Raw genomic sequence first — 15,335 nt, 5'->3', positions numbered from 1 at the left:
CATTATAACGCCCCCCCCCAGCTGAAAGGGAAGCATGCTTGGTGGGACGGGGATTCGAACCCACGATTCTCAGACTGCGAGTCGAGCGCCCTAACCACCTGGCCATGCCGGTGGGCCTGATACTACAAGTAAGGTGTCTTAACTGATGTGGAAATAAAAGAGGAATGTTCAGAGTTAAGTCTCTGAAAAGTAAACCACAAAAGTGTAGACACGGAAAATGATGGTGAGGGCGTTAAGTCAAGAATTTAATATAAAATGCAGCTTAGAAATATAACAGCATTTCTGGTGATAACAGATATCTAAATTTATCACAACAAATACAGGAACTAGGACTCTATAAGTTCAGTATATTAAGGTAAATCCTAACTACTTTAGGGGTGTAAAGCTGATAGTGATGTCACCAAATATGTGCTATCACTGATTCTATAAAGCTTTGTGTAGTTTTAAAATGACATTGCTGTTTGTGTTTCACGTTTGTTTGTTTTATTGGCACAAAGCAGTAATGCTTATCTGTGTAGAACATTTTTTAAACAGCAATGGAACAAAATGAGTTAAAAGTGAAAAAGATGGGTGTATAAAATGAAATTAACAAGATCTATGATCTATACCTAATTTAAAACAATGTTGCTTTTGACATTGTCATCAGTCCCAATAACACTGCCCAATATCAAAAGAACATAACAAGTTAAAACGTATATAAAAAGGCACTGCTGTTTATTATCACATCAGTGAAATCCAAGTAAAATGTGAAACATGGTGATTTGTATGTCACATTGCTTACACATCAATGGGTCACTCACTCTCTTGTGAGAGAAAAACAATTGTAAAAACTTTATTGATAGTGTAGAGGGTTGCCAGAATAGCTTCACAGTCTTTCTTCATAAATTAGATGGCCAATCACGATTGTACATTTGATGTTGATAAGCTTATTATATTGTTGCTCATCCCGGATCATATACTACCTAGAAAACCATTGCCATTGCAGAACCCACTGTTGCCATCAGTAAAGTTTGTATGGAAGATTGGCTCAAGAGGTGTTCGGTAAATAGAAATCAATATTTTCAGTCATGATTATATGAATTATACTGGTGATTCGGAGAAAGATCACAGTGGGTGGTGGTAAAAAGCCATGAAGGGATGGGTTTATCATTAGATTCAGAAACTGCATCCAGTATCAGACCCACCTCATGTACCCATGTTTGGATACAAAGGTCAAAAGTACAGGTAGCAGGCCATCTAAATTGTAAATCGCATGGCTCAGTAAGGCAGGAAAATACAATTGCCAGGAAGGATAATGTAGCAGGTACCCCAGTTTTACAGCATACTACAAATAAAATTGCAGATTCTGTGTGCATGCTCTGCACTGAATAAATGTGGAAAGCCCTTGATGATGAATAGGATCCATCATATTTAGTGCAATATCTCTGTCTGGTTCATAGAGATCCATAGTCCAATGTGAATCAAATGAGTTGGTTTGTTATGAATTTCGCGCAAACCTACACAAGCTCTATGTAATTTAGCAGTGTAAGACTAGAGGGAAGGCAGCTAGCTAGTCATCAAAACCCAACGCCAACTCTTGGGCTACTCTTTTACCAACGAATAGTGGGATTATAACGCCCTGCGGCTGAAAGGGTGAGCATGTTTGGTGGGACGGGGATTCGAACACGCGACCCGCAAATTGCCGGACGAATCAAATGAGAGAACGATAAAAGGAAGAGACGAAATAGAGACTATTCAGTGCTTTAATCTACTTTGTTTAAAATAAAGGTCGGTTCACTCTCGAGTCTGAACCTCCACAGAAATCCGTGCACCTTCTCGATGGAGATCAAGATCAGAGTGCAAATCATGTTGGTGGCAGAAAAGCAGGCACAGATTGCGAAAGTTTAAAACCATTTGCAGTGGCTTACTTACATAGTTAACGAGGGCAGTTTGAAGCTGCTTCTCATTAATGTAATCTACAAAGAAGCTGCCTGAAACTGTTGGAGGAAATTGATCAGTAAGGGCATTAAATCTTAATCTTTCTTTACTCGAGGGGTTTCCTTAATATCTCCTTACGTTTTCCTTCTCACAGTAAAAATACTTAACCAAATTACATCGAACTTAGTATGAACTTTCTAAATAGCTTCTAGTTTCTGCTTTAGAAATCAATGTAATTTGATTTAGTATTTACATCATTTTAAAGTTTTGAAATATCCGAAATTTTGTTGTGAGACTGTTTAAAAAAACATTCACTAATACTTCCTTTCGACTTAGAATTTTTTATAATCGATAAGAAAATTCCATTGTATGTGTATGTACTCATTAATATATTTTGATATTTTATTTTGTTAACTGAATCAGTCATCACTTCTGTCTATAAATCATAAAAATACGACAACAACAACTAATAAAGATTTATCAGCGATATAGGATCTTACCTTTAAAAATGGGTCCAGTGGTCAGCATGGCAGACTATGGATCTGTAGGTCAATGGTTTGCAGACCATTAACAAATAAACACTGCATTCCACGCTTTGGGTGATGGTCAAATCAAACAATTCGGTCATAGAAGAGTTGGCAGTAGATGATGTTGACTGTCTTTCTTCGCTTTAGTTTATAGCTTTAAGATTAATGATGACTAATGCAAATAGTTCTTGAGTAGCTTTACCCCATTACCCAAAAGCAAACGAAAAAAAAATCTTCCAAAATGGCGTCACCATTGTCTTTACAGGTAAGATATAATAATTTTTGTCAACGATATTTTTAGTTCACATCAATCTATATCTTGTTTACAATAAATAGTAATTCATTTTATCTGTATGTGTTTTTAATATGATGAACTTAACAACAGTATTCAATAAGTCAATATTTTTTTAATCATCTGAATGGCTTGCCATTGCTTACTGTACTCGCTTAACCTAACTCAACTTACCATATATTTTGTCATAGAAGACAATTCCTGTAGCTTTAACATGATATAATTTTCAGAACAAATGCTCAGATCCATGGTTTCTGTCCGGGTTTTGTAAACTTCGCATTAGAATCCTTTTGTTTACACCTAAAAAAATCTCTGGGCAGCCGGTGCATCGAAAAACCACGAATTACCGATAAAATCACTTTGTTTGTTTTTTTTTTAAAGCACAAAGCTACACAATGGGCTATCTGTGCTCTGCCCACCACGGGTATCGAAACCCGGATTCTAGCGTTGTAAGTCCGCAGACATACCGCTGTGCTACTGGGGGGCGAAAACCACTTTGTTTGCTCTATATTCATGTACAAAGATTATAACTTCTTCTAGCCACTTGGCTCTAAATAGCTTCATTATTAGTTGTTTAGTCTACAGACTGTAAGATAATAAAAATAGCTGTAATAATAAGACAACTAACAGAGAAGGAAACTCACATGAGAAACAAAGCATGGCTTTTCAAGGGATGATAGTTTTTTCACGAAAAACCAATCTTATCAGGCCTGTGCGCAGAATGTTTGAAAATGGAGTATGCAAAGCGTGCTAATGCTGTGTAGGTCTGGGATCTTATCAGGCCTGTGCGCAGAATGTTTGAAAATGGAGTATGCAAAGCGTGCTAATGCTGTGTAGGTCTGGGAGTATGGCTCCCCAGGAAATTTGTAAAAAAAATAAAAGGTATTTGATTAAAATCTGAAACAATTTTGCATGAAATATAGCTTAAACAATTGCATGACTGTTTACATAAAATCCACAAACATCCAGTAAAAAAAAATAAAAAAATCATAATTCTGTTGTAACACTGCATGGGGAACTAGAGTTAAATTAGTATAAGCATGTATGTTTTATTATAGTAAAGTACTGCACTATCTACATGTAAAGTAGTTATTAACTTTAATACATAATCATTATGACACTGCTATCAACATTGAAACTGTATATAAGTAATTTATAGAAAAGCACCACAAAAGAATGAAGCATGCTAACATGTTATTTCAGTAGTGCATACATGTACATATATGATAGCCAATGAATGAAATAACTAATATACTATTGTTGTACAGAGTTGTTTAAATTAGTAATATAACTTAACAATTAGAGCAGATGCTGAACGATCACTGAACATGAACTTAGTGGCAGTATTTTTACATCACTAAAATAAGTGGTTCGGCCGTACGTGCGTGCAGATGTCATTGGTTGAATAGCAGAGAGAAAACTGCGTATTAAGACAAACAGTAATGGTTGAGTACCAATGAAGACAAAAGCAGATATCGCTGTGTGACAGGATTATGGAATTTTGAATGGAAGTTGAACTTAAGCAAGAAATGAAAGGAATTTGCATTTTTCGAAACATAAAAACAAACTGTAATTCAATGGAAATATGTACTTTCTAAACTGAAATTGTTTTAATAAACAGAAAATTAAGTATAACATACTCTAATACAAAAAAAAAAACCAGAAACGAACCAGAAAATGTGAAACTTTCCTCCTAAGCTATATTATCTCTACAGCTGACCAATCATACGTTGGATTGCAGGAATCCGGAAATATCGGTTTAAATAACTTCGTAACCAGGATGATTTTGGATACAATACAGCCTTCCCATCTGATACAGTAGAGAGTAACGCCTAGGAATAATTTCAAATATTTATCAGGTTCTTGACAATAGTTCCAAATACATGACGATATCTTATCATATATATATACGTCTATTACTTTTCGGTTCAGTAGCAAGCAGTATTCCAAAAGACTAGTTACTAAGGGGCAGTAGTCGAAAAGTCAGAAGCCAGTAAACCTTTTTGGCACTGTCAGATCACCTTTTAATCTTTTTTTTTCTGTTCAAAATACATCCATTTTTTTAATTCTTTGTTGTTGTTTTTTTAGCTTCTGCATTAAATCTCCCGCGTACATTTAAGAGTGAATGTGATTTGGTATTTACTTTAAACACCATACGTGGAAGTATGATACTATTTCAGTTTATTTAGTTTACGTAAAGTAGCGTTTGCTTGACGAATAAACACGTACGAAGAATAACAACGTATGGGTATTTTGTCATGGCCTCTCACTCAGTAAATAGTGTTATCAGTTTATGGATTTCCGAGGAAATGCGTGGAAGTTCATGTAATACTATCGCTTAGGGCAAAGACTCGTCTGTTGAGAGTTGATACTGATCTGTCGACTGATCTTGCACAACATGTTCGAAATTATGCTTAACAGATAAACATTCCCTGATTGAAGAAATACAAATATACAAAAAAAGTTTAATTTTTGAAATTCTCTAGCTTTTCTTAGAGAATTTTACAGTTAATTAAAACATTTTTATTGCAAATGTAACGGATGATGCTTTATTCTAATGCAGTTAGATAAAACTTTTAGCATAAAATTACATCTCTTTAACTAATGTAGACAGATCTGTTTAAAATTAGAAACTTACGAACAATTTTATTTTAAGTATAAGACTACGGGTCTAGTATTCAGCCTTTTTTGTAAAAGCTCTTTCAAAAATTTTAATTTATTGAAAATTTCAAGTTCAGTTCACAAGTCTTAATTCAATATATTGAACCTTTTACTTCCTCAGCTTAGCGCCCCCCAGTGGAACAGCGGTATGTCTGCGGACTTATACGTTCGAATCCGGGTTTCGATACCCGTGGTGGGCAGAGCACAGATAGCCCATTGTGTAGCTTTGTGCTTAATAACAAACAAACAATCCTCAGCTCAGAAACATCAATGTCCGTTTCAACTAGAAGTGACCTGAACCTTTAACTTGCTCAGCATGGAAACATTAATGTTCGTTTCAACTAGAAGTGACCTGAACCTTTAACTTGCTCAGCATATAAACATTAATGTTCGTTTCAACTAGAAGTGACACCTATGATAATATAATCATTGTCGACAGCTGAACAATTACTTCTTTCAACTAACCAGAATAGTTATCAGAACGTTTTAAATCGTGTATCATTTAAACACTTGGTGCTACATTCTATAGTGTGATTCAGTCAATGAAGGTATTTATGGTTACTTACTGTTTTGTTGGAAAGCTGTATCGTGTTTTAGGTTGCCTTGTGTATGTGAAACTGTTCTATGGTTATCTCATAAAGCAAGGACATTTAGTTAGCTTGATATCCATCTTTCTGATTGGTCAGCTGCAGAGAGAATGTGGGATGTGACAGTGTTTTCAGCCAGATTCGTTTCTGGTAGAGTCAAGGTTTGCTGATGATATTCTGTCCCTGTTTTATGTTGCTGCTTTTCTTTGCGTCTTTCTTTTAGTTGTCCAATTTAAATAATCTTAAGCTTATTTCGCTTTTGTTTCTCTCATTATTTTAATACAGTATCATTTACCCACTTTAACCTCATCACAATGCAATATTCCTAGCGCTGATATAATCGGTATCCTTCTATTTCTTGCTTCTTATTTTTGTTTATACTTCACATAATATTTTGTATAACTGTTTTTCCAAACATTAATCTACAGAGATCTTGTTATTGCAAAGGTCAGGTAATTGTGTGCTCGGTTAATCCTTGAAATACCACAGTTTAACTCAAGTGATAATTTATTTGTATTTTTCATTCTAGCATACTATTTCTCTCATACTCCTAGTGAGATATTATTGTATTAACAGATTTACCGTAGAGCAGTGGTTCTAAAACAAGTCTGCTTGCATACCATATTATTTACTCATGACATGACCCCGAAACCTCATTAAACTTGTGGAAGTGCTGAAACGATCTGAGAACCCTGGATTAATTCTGAGATCTCCTCTTTTAAATTGTAATGCTTTCTAGCTTCTCAGCAAGTGTTCCAGATCTCTTTCAATCCAACAAAATGACTAAATCTCAGCATAGTCCATTCAGAACTGCTGATAATGTCAGTAATTCTTGCGCAGCTCAGCCAAAACTGGAGAAATTGATGGAAAGTTGACAAAAAAGGTAACCGACCACTTTATTCTGATACCACCTGAGACAATTCGTACAGTACACTAGGTAGATCACTACCCACCACAACTGAGATTAAATGCTGGATGGACTTCTTGGAAGTAGCTAGAAGTTGCCATTTGCCATTTGATGTTCATCACCTTAATCCTATCCACCTCCAGCCATCACGGTTATCATCATGCTTCAAAACTCGTGGCTTATCCAGGTTTCACCATGTTTACATAAACACTTCTTCTTTCATGGGAAAACTCGTGGCTTATCCAGGTTTCACCATGTTTCCAATGAAAGAAGAAGTGTTTATGAAACATGGTGTAACCTGGATAAGCCACGAGTTTTCCCATGAAAGAAGAAGTGTTTATGAAACATGGTGAAACTTGGATAAGCCACGAGTTTTCCAATGAAAGAAGAAGTGTTTATGAAACATGGTGAAACCTGGATAAGCCACGAGTTTTCCAATGAAAGAAGAAGTGTTTATGAAACATGGTGAAACCTGGATAAGCCACGAGTTTTCCAATGAAAGAAGAAGTGTTTATGCCTCGTGACAACAATAATCTTGTATTCAAGAGCTTACACTATTACTATAGCAATGCATCACTTGAGTAAATGAAAGAAGGAGTATAATGTTTGGCAGATCATACAAATCACGGCCAATAGAGGAGTCAGTGATTATATCAAAACCAGCTCCATAGTAATTCATGCCAAATTACACAGATGGTGAATAGCTGCACTTGATATAACTGCCATAGAATGACGAGATGAAAAAGATTATGCCTCCATCATTTAGTGAAGGAAGATTTAGATGACTTTCTTAAGTGGTTTTACTTGAAAGTCACTTGAAATTCCTGTATCCTTAGTTTAATTGATCTAACATTGGATGCTATGCAATATCTAGAACCTGACTATTATAGTATAGTTTACTCAACATTTTTTCCTAGTAGAGAGTATAACCACATACAGGGAAGATGGCTAATACAATACATTTGTCATGTTGTTTATTACTCTTCAAAGTTTAATTTTTTGTGTCCTTTGAAAAGTAAAAAGTAAGTCTACAAGTGAAGTAGCATTCATGCTGAAGGAATGAGAATTGACATGCATTGGTGTACCACGAATTTTTGTTTATTCTCAAAATGGCATAAAACTCCATTGTTTGAGTAGTTGGAATAGGACAAAATATTGACTACTGATAGGCCTCGTCACTTCCAGTCTCAAGGTTGTGTTTAGAATGACAAGAAAGTTGTAGAGGGCAAACTCAGCAAATTGAAATCTGGACTGTGTCTTCATGATCAATCCTTCTTTCTCTGAACATCCTGGCTACCAAAGTTAATCTATCCTTTGAAATATTCAGGTGTCTAAGACAACCATAGTTTCACCATATTATATATATTATGGTAAAAACTCTAGTGAAATGTTTTGGCAAATGCCATTATTATCTCCATTAGTGAAGAAGTCATGAATATATGGGTAGTTGCCAAATTACATGTTGATGATCATTGTGATAGTAAAAATAGTCATGATGATTTATTTCCAAATACACCCATTGACGTATGTGTTGGGTGATTGTTGTGTAAACAATGGCTTGCTTATGAATACTAGGGAATTTCCTTATATTATTGTAGTGAAAATAGAGAAGATTTGGATGAGCAATTGTTTGAGGAAATATGCAATCACTATATGAAGTACAGATACAAAGCAATACCTCAAAATCCACATCATTTATTGAAATGGTAGCTAATACATGTACAAAACACAAACAGAATCAGGTTAGTAATGAGTTATCTAGGTTATAGGATGTCAAACAGAATAATTATGTTGGTGAGAAATTGGACAGGAATAGTCCACCAGTCAATTAAGAGGATATTGATAATGCTGTTATACCCACCACTGGATCAAAGATTAAATCTAAGGTAGTAATTCATCTGAAATATTTAAGACAATCAATCAAAAGTATTCAAAAGTTGAGAAAATGTGCATGTTGAAATTGGGAAGAGTATGAACAGAATGTCCTTTAAATATAAAAAAATATGGGGAAAATACTTTAGAGCTCTCTATGGGTGATGTGATAATGGTTGGTATACCAAGAGCTGATCTAACTACAAGTGAAGCAAGAAGACGTCCAGACAAATCCCATCAGGTTTGCAATAACATGGACAAAATTTGCATACTGTCTCCAGAGGTTACTTTGTTAAGGGGGACATACATTGCAGAAAATCTATTCCCACATCATGCTTTTTCTAAATTTCAGTACAGACAAATCTGTCAGTATCTGGGATATAGCATGGCTTCTTAATCCATCTAGTAAATTCATAGCCAAGATTTGCAAATGTAATTCATGCCTGTCTTAGTAAAAAAACTCCTGTATCAAAAAATATTATTATGCACAGTGCAGATTCCCATCTAACATGTTCATCTCGGAATTCCAAAATTTTACTACTTTCAAAGGGGTCAGTATGTTGGGATGACCGAACTTAGTAGTGTAAACTACTTATACCTGATGATGAATAAACCATTTGCTGTTATGTTAAAGTTGTATTAAAGTTTTTCTTCATTACCCATTCAAGTCGTCTCCAAGCATTACTAGTCAAAAATAGGTAATGCTTTCATAAAAAAATACTTGTCAAATAACATTTACTTCTCAATTAAAATTAATTAATAATGGTGTTAAATATAAAACTGAAGTAAAGGATAGATACAAAATATCTTGTAGCTATGGTTTAAGTTATATACGACAGCCAGGTTGAAATTTGAAGTTTGGAATTAAAGAACACAAAAACGCCATTGATAAATTAAAAACTAGTGATTTGGCCTTGGCGGAACATGTGGCGAACTCTTCACATAGTATTTATTGTGATAATATACAAATACTTAAAACAATTAAAGCAAAAAATGAATTAAATATAATAGAATCATTAGAAATAGATAAAAGCAAAATGATTTTCAACAGAAATTTAGGTCCTGGTGCCACTGAATTGAACTTCTGGAAATCAATCTTGTAAATGGCGCCACTGTACAATATGTAAATTGTACACGTATATTTACTTGAGTACATAAATAAAATTTATTGTTTGTTTGTCTTGAATTTCGCGTAAAACTACACGAGGGTTATCTGTGCTAGCCGTCCCTAATTTAGCAGTGGAAGACTAGAGGGAAGGCAGCTAGTCATCACCACCCACCACCAACTCTTAGGCTACTCTTTTACCAACGAATAGTGGGATTGATCGTCACATTATGACGCCCCCACATCTGAAAGGGCGAGCATTTTTGGTGTGACGGGGATTCGAACCCGCAACCCTCAGATTGCGAGTCGAGCACCCTAACCATCTGGCCATGCCAGGCCAAAATTTTTTGTTTTCTGAAGATGGTGGAACATGTTCCACCGAAACATATTGAAATTTTTAACTTTTAACTTTATACAATAAATTATTGTGCTTTTTTTGAAATGTTGGAGTCATCAACTGATTTTATTAAACTCTTATCTACATTTGAAAATGTCTGAGTTATAAAACTTGCGAAGTCAATGGGTACTCAGGGAAAACTGAAAAAGAGCGAGGCTATCCTGCATATTGGGCTCAACAGCTACAAGCACTCTTGTAGAACACCCCCGTCTCAACAGTGAGCACTGCTAAGCCATGGAAGATAAAGTGTGAGTCAACATGGTTGGAGAGTCAAGAGGAGCATCATCACCTGAGACAGTGCAATAGATGACCACAAAACCCTATTTTGAAAAGCAGACCATACTAATTTATTCAATACAAGGCATGGCAGGAATGGAGTAAATCTGTTTTACCCATGCAGTCCATGTGTGGTACGGTCTGGAACGGGCAAGCTCATGAAGCAATTATATTGCAAGGTTATTCACCTACAAGCAATATTGTGGAACACTCTATCTCAACAGTGAGCACTGTAAAGTCATGGAAGATAAAGTGCGATCCCACTTGGCTGTACAGTGCAGATTTCCAATTGAAGAATACCTGGTATGACACTACTCACCACAGAGTGGGATCCATATAATAAGTAACTAAAACAAGGGCCCCTGAAAGGAAAAGTATGAATATAAACTTACACAGTCAAAGTTGCGCAGAATCCTGAAGAATGGTCACTAGTGGAAGATAAAAAATCTGAAGAAGAAACCGCAATATGGTGTAAATAATGGGAGACGACTGTATTAGGTGTAGTCCACATGCTTGACTGTAGGATTTCCTCCAACAGCCAACAAAGACGAGATGCGAGGGAAAGGGTGAGGTGTCGAATCTAATGAGAAGGGTCCTGAAACAAATTCTAGGAGGAAGAAGACAAGGAGAAGTAAGCCAATCGAATCAAATGTCGAACCCAATTAGTGAGGGTAGAAGGGAAAAGATCCCAAACAGAGTAAGACTGCCAAGGGATAAAGAGTCATGAAAGGGTACCAAGGAAGGAAGCTGTGTGGGCAATATAACAATGAAGAGTACGGACTGGACATAGAAGTCTGCCTGCATCGGGACAAGGGTAGAGATGAGAAATAGAAAGAAGGGAAATAGGCGAAAAGTAGGAGTACAACTTCCTATTGCTACGGTTTTTGGGAGGAACAATCCAGATAAAGAAGAGGGGAGGTAGAGTGACTAAAAGTAACTGAAAAGTCAATATAACAATGAAGAGTATGAACTGGATATAGAAGTCTGTCCAGATCAGGACAAGGGTAGAAATGAGAAATAGAAGAAAGGGAAATAGGCAAAAAGTAGGAGTACAACTCCTTAGCTGCTGGCAAACAAATCAGACCTTCAATGTCCACAGGCTAGGAGGAGATGGAAATGTGTTTTAAGGGAAAGTGTTTCAAACAGGGGTAAAGTGAGGGAATGGAGGACCACATTAATATCCCAGTCCAGAAGAGTAGGTCATCTGAGGGAACAACGAATCCACAAGGAATTAACATGGTAAGGACAGAAGAAGCAAAAACTCGATGGTATCGAGAAAAATGAGGTGTGAGATAAGGCAGCCCAATAAACCAAAAGCAAGAAACCGAAATTCCCTGGTCGAAAAGCCATGTGAGAAACTTCGTCATTCGAGCCACAGTAGGTTGGTCAGCAGGGAATCCACAAGTTGTAGACCAACTGTAGAACACTTTCCATTTGCACTGATACACCTCCATTGAAAAAGAGTGTATGGAACTAGCTAAAAGAAAGCTACTTGGCGGGAGAAACCTGATCTACTCAACAGGGACCAAATAAAAGCCAGGCGTGAAGCCCACCAATGTCAGGGCCTTGTCCAACCACCAATACAGATGGTCCATCAGGGTCAGAGGCAGGGAAACAGGAGCTAGGTTCCATTGATTGTGAATAGCCCACTAAAGGGATCGCATATGTGCATGACCGAGGACCAGTGACGTCATTGAAGACTACATTCCAAAAAGTGATGGAACCTCACGAGCAGAAAGTGAGCAGAAAGGGTGTGGCGAACTAACAGTTCCATAGAATAAAGTCATGGCGAAGAAGGTTGGGCCGACTGAGATGAGTGTCGAAAAAGACACCCAAGTGAACGAGATATTAGGTTGGCCAGAGGAAGGAATTCCCCAATTTGATTAACCAGCCCACCCGAGCAGCCACTAGAAGAAGCTGACGGGTATGGCTGGCCTGCATCCAGTTTGGAATGAGCCAGTCATCTATATATAATGGTGGAATCGCAACCCCAGAGCATGAAAACATAAAGAAAACAGAAAACATAAGTGACAGAAGCAAGCCCGAAGGATAGTGTAAAATTGGTAAACCACCCCATGATGGATGAACCAAAGATACAGATGAGACTGTGGTGATAGAGGAATGTAGAAATAAGCATTGGCGACGTCCATCTTGGTCAGCCACAAGCCCAGAGAAAACACTCACTGTAGGGTGAGAAATGACTCCATGGTAAAATGGAGAAGTGGAATGAAGTGATTGAGGTGGGACAAATTGATGACAGGCCTCCAGTCCCTGGTTTTCTTAGGAACAACAGAGTCTGGAATAAAAACCTGGTGAATGATGTAGAACAGGTTTAATGGCCTGCTGAGATAGTAGTTCCTGAACTGCCTCCGACAGACACTGGCTTGTTATGAGATCCCAAGGCAGGGGGGAAGGAAACTGGTATAGAATATATGGTAGGTGGAAAAAAAACGGGTTCACGAATCCTTCTCATAAAACTTGAAGAACCCAATGATCCTTGATAAAAAAAATGCAAGTGATAAAGAAAATTGGTAAGCTGAGCTCCCACTGGACAAAAACCCAACATGTAGTCACCAATACTGTTGGCGACGTGACGAACATTGTTGAAGAAAACAACAGGCAAGGGTTGGGAAGCGGAAGGATGGATAATAGTAACAGGTGCCATACTGGGCTCCAACTGAAACAAATGGTCAACAAGGTTGGAAAGGGTAAACTGTTGTACCGATGCAACTTGTGATTTCAAAGACTCGGGGATTGTGTCAAAGATGTATCGCCACAGAATTGGGGCACACGTAAATGCCGAATACAAGATGGTGATAGGATTTTGGTGGAGAGCCTCAGAGAGGTGATGGATGGTAGAAAGATACTGTAAAAGAGTTGTAATGGTAAGACAAAGGCAGGAAATTTGGGCAGGGGTCAGACTTACAGGAGATTCGGGAGCTGCACCCCAAACAGGCAAAATGGAACCTAACAACTGATGGTCCAGAAAAGGGCAGTTTGCACAATGATATGCAAGAGAAAACTGATCCAAAACCCATGTGGGGCGGGGCATGCTAATCCCGTCAATTTAATTGTGAGATAAATTGGTCAGCATGTACCCAAATATCCAGGGAGACAGGGAAACCAAATAGGGATGGGAAGATGGGTCATGTAGTAAAGAAGGACGTGGTTCACAGGAAATAGAGGATGGGATAAAACGTCACATACTTGAGAAAGGAAATAGAAATAGACCATATTAAGCCCGACTGACTCCTCAGGCGGGGAATGAGAAGGCACGGCAAAATCAGAGGTGGAATAGGCGATCCAAGTCCTCGTCTGCTTGAACAGGCTCAACTCGTTCAGGAGGAAATGGGGCAAGGTTCAGAGACAGAGGTTGACCTATGTAACGTTCAATCTCCTGGCGAATAAATGCAGATAAATTCCCCGCCACATCACCCACACACCTGAGACATAGCGCTAGTCGCAGGTGTGACCCCCGAAGTGGTAACACGAACTTTGGAATTCATAATAAGGTAGAGTCAACCAATAATCGAAAGTATTAATAACAATGCATCTGTAATAAACTGGGATTAAAGTGAAGTTAAGAAACAGTCTTAATAGAAACTAGAAGTTCAAATAAATGAAGACCACTTCGTGAGTATACTAAAGGCAAACGTGAAACTAAACAAAAAGGAACATGTCTGAGCACAAGCACTGCAAATTGGAAGTGATAATTCAGTAGAGGCATATAGAGGGAGTCACATGCATCACGTGAGTATGTAATACTCCTATTGCTGGAGAAGTGACACATGATGATTTACATAAGAGACATGTTGGAATCATTTGATTCTAACATGGGGGAATAAAAGGCTTGTGACATGCATAAAGAAGATGTGCATATAGAGGGCAGGACTGGACGAGAATAGCTAATCTTGTGAGAGGAGGGAAGTACCTTATCGTAAAATATAACATCATATGTTAAAAATATTACTGGAGCACAGTTTACATTGTTTACCTCTTAAATAATCAACTCTGTACTAAATCCAGAATTTTTGGAATATAATAAATTGCAAAACTTTATTGTGTTAAAATTTTAATCATAGTCAAAAACCATTTACAGACTTCAACATTTTGTCTAGTGTTAATATCATAACCAAGTATTAGTAATAATGGCTGGAGACGGCTTGAATGGGTAATGAAAAAAAACTTTAATATAAGTTTAACATAACAGCAAATGTACAACATTTCGATAATGACAAAACCTTGTCGAAACGTTATACATTTACTGTTATGTTAAACTTATATTAAAGTTTTTCTTCATTACCCATTCAAGCCGTCTCCAGCCATTATTAGTCTCAAAGTGGGTTCCTCGTCATCGAACAAGTATTAGTAAACTTCTGAAATTTTATGCTTTAAGAAAAAATCAAATCTTGGTGCTTAACCTGGATTCAACTCTACAACTTTTATAAGAAAAGATGCAATTCGAAACAGTTGTATTTTTAAAGTACAATGAGACATTATGAAAAAAAAAGTTCCAGTTAGAGACTATTTTCATTTCTTGCAAAGTAAAATTTACTACAATAAAGTTTAGTTATTTGAAGTACCTGAAGACGACAGACCATTGTTCTGTTGAAACATGTAATACATTCTCTGCATAGAAAAATTTTCATTATGCTTATAAATTGTTGTTCATCAATTTACTATTGATGTTTAGTCTATTATTTTGTATTAGTACAAGAACAGTTTTCAAGATTTATGAGGTAAACAAACTGATGTAAGTGCAATAACTGACCCATTTTATAAGTCCAGGTTTGG

General features: G+C 36.9%; 1 protein-coding gene across 1 annotated transcript in view; it reads right to left on the bottom strand.

Moving 5' to 3' along the window:
- The window catches only part of LOC106464946 (complement factor B-like), a 58,403-nt gene extending 53,839 nt beyond the window's left edge, over positions 1-4,564 (bottom strand). The window contains exon 1 of the mRNA XM_022392762.1: positions 4,408-4,564. The gene's annotated coding sequence lies outside the window, so the exon portion shown is untranslated. The remainder of the gene's footprint in view (positions 1-4,407) is intronic.
- Between the last annotated feature and the right edge of the window lie 10,771 nt (positions 4,565-15,335).

The sequence above is a fragment of the Limulus polyphemus genome, unplaced genomic scaffold (genome assembly GCF_000517525.1).
Source record: "Limulus polyphemus unplaced genomic scaffold, Limulus_polyphemus-2.1.2 Scaffold1791, whole genome shotgun sequence".
NCBI lineage: Eukaryota > Metazoa > Arthropoda > Merostomata > Xiphosura > Limulidae > Limulus > Limulus polyphemus.
This window is presented reverse-complemented; position numbering and strand designations above follow the sequence as displayed.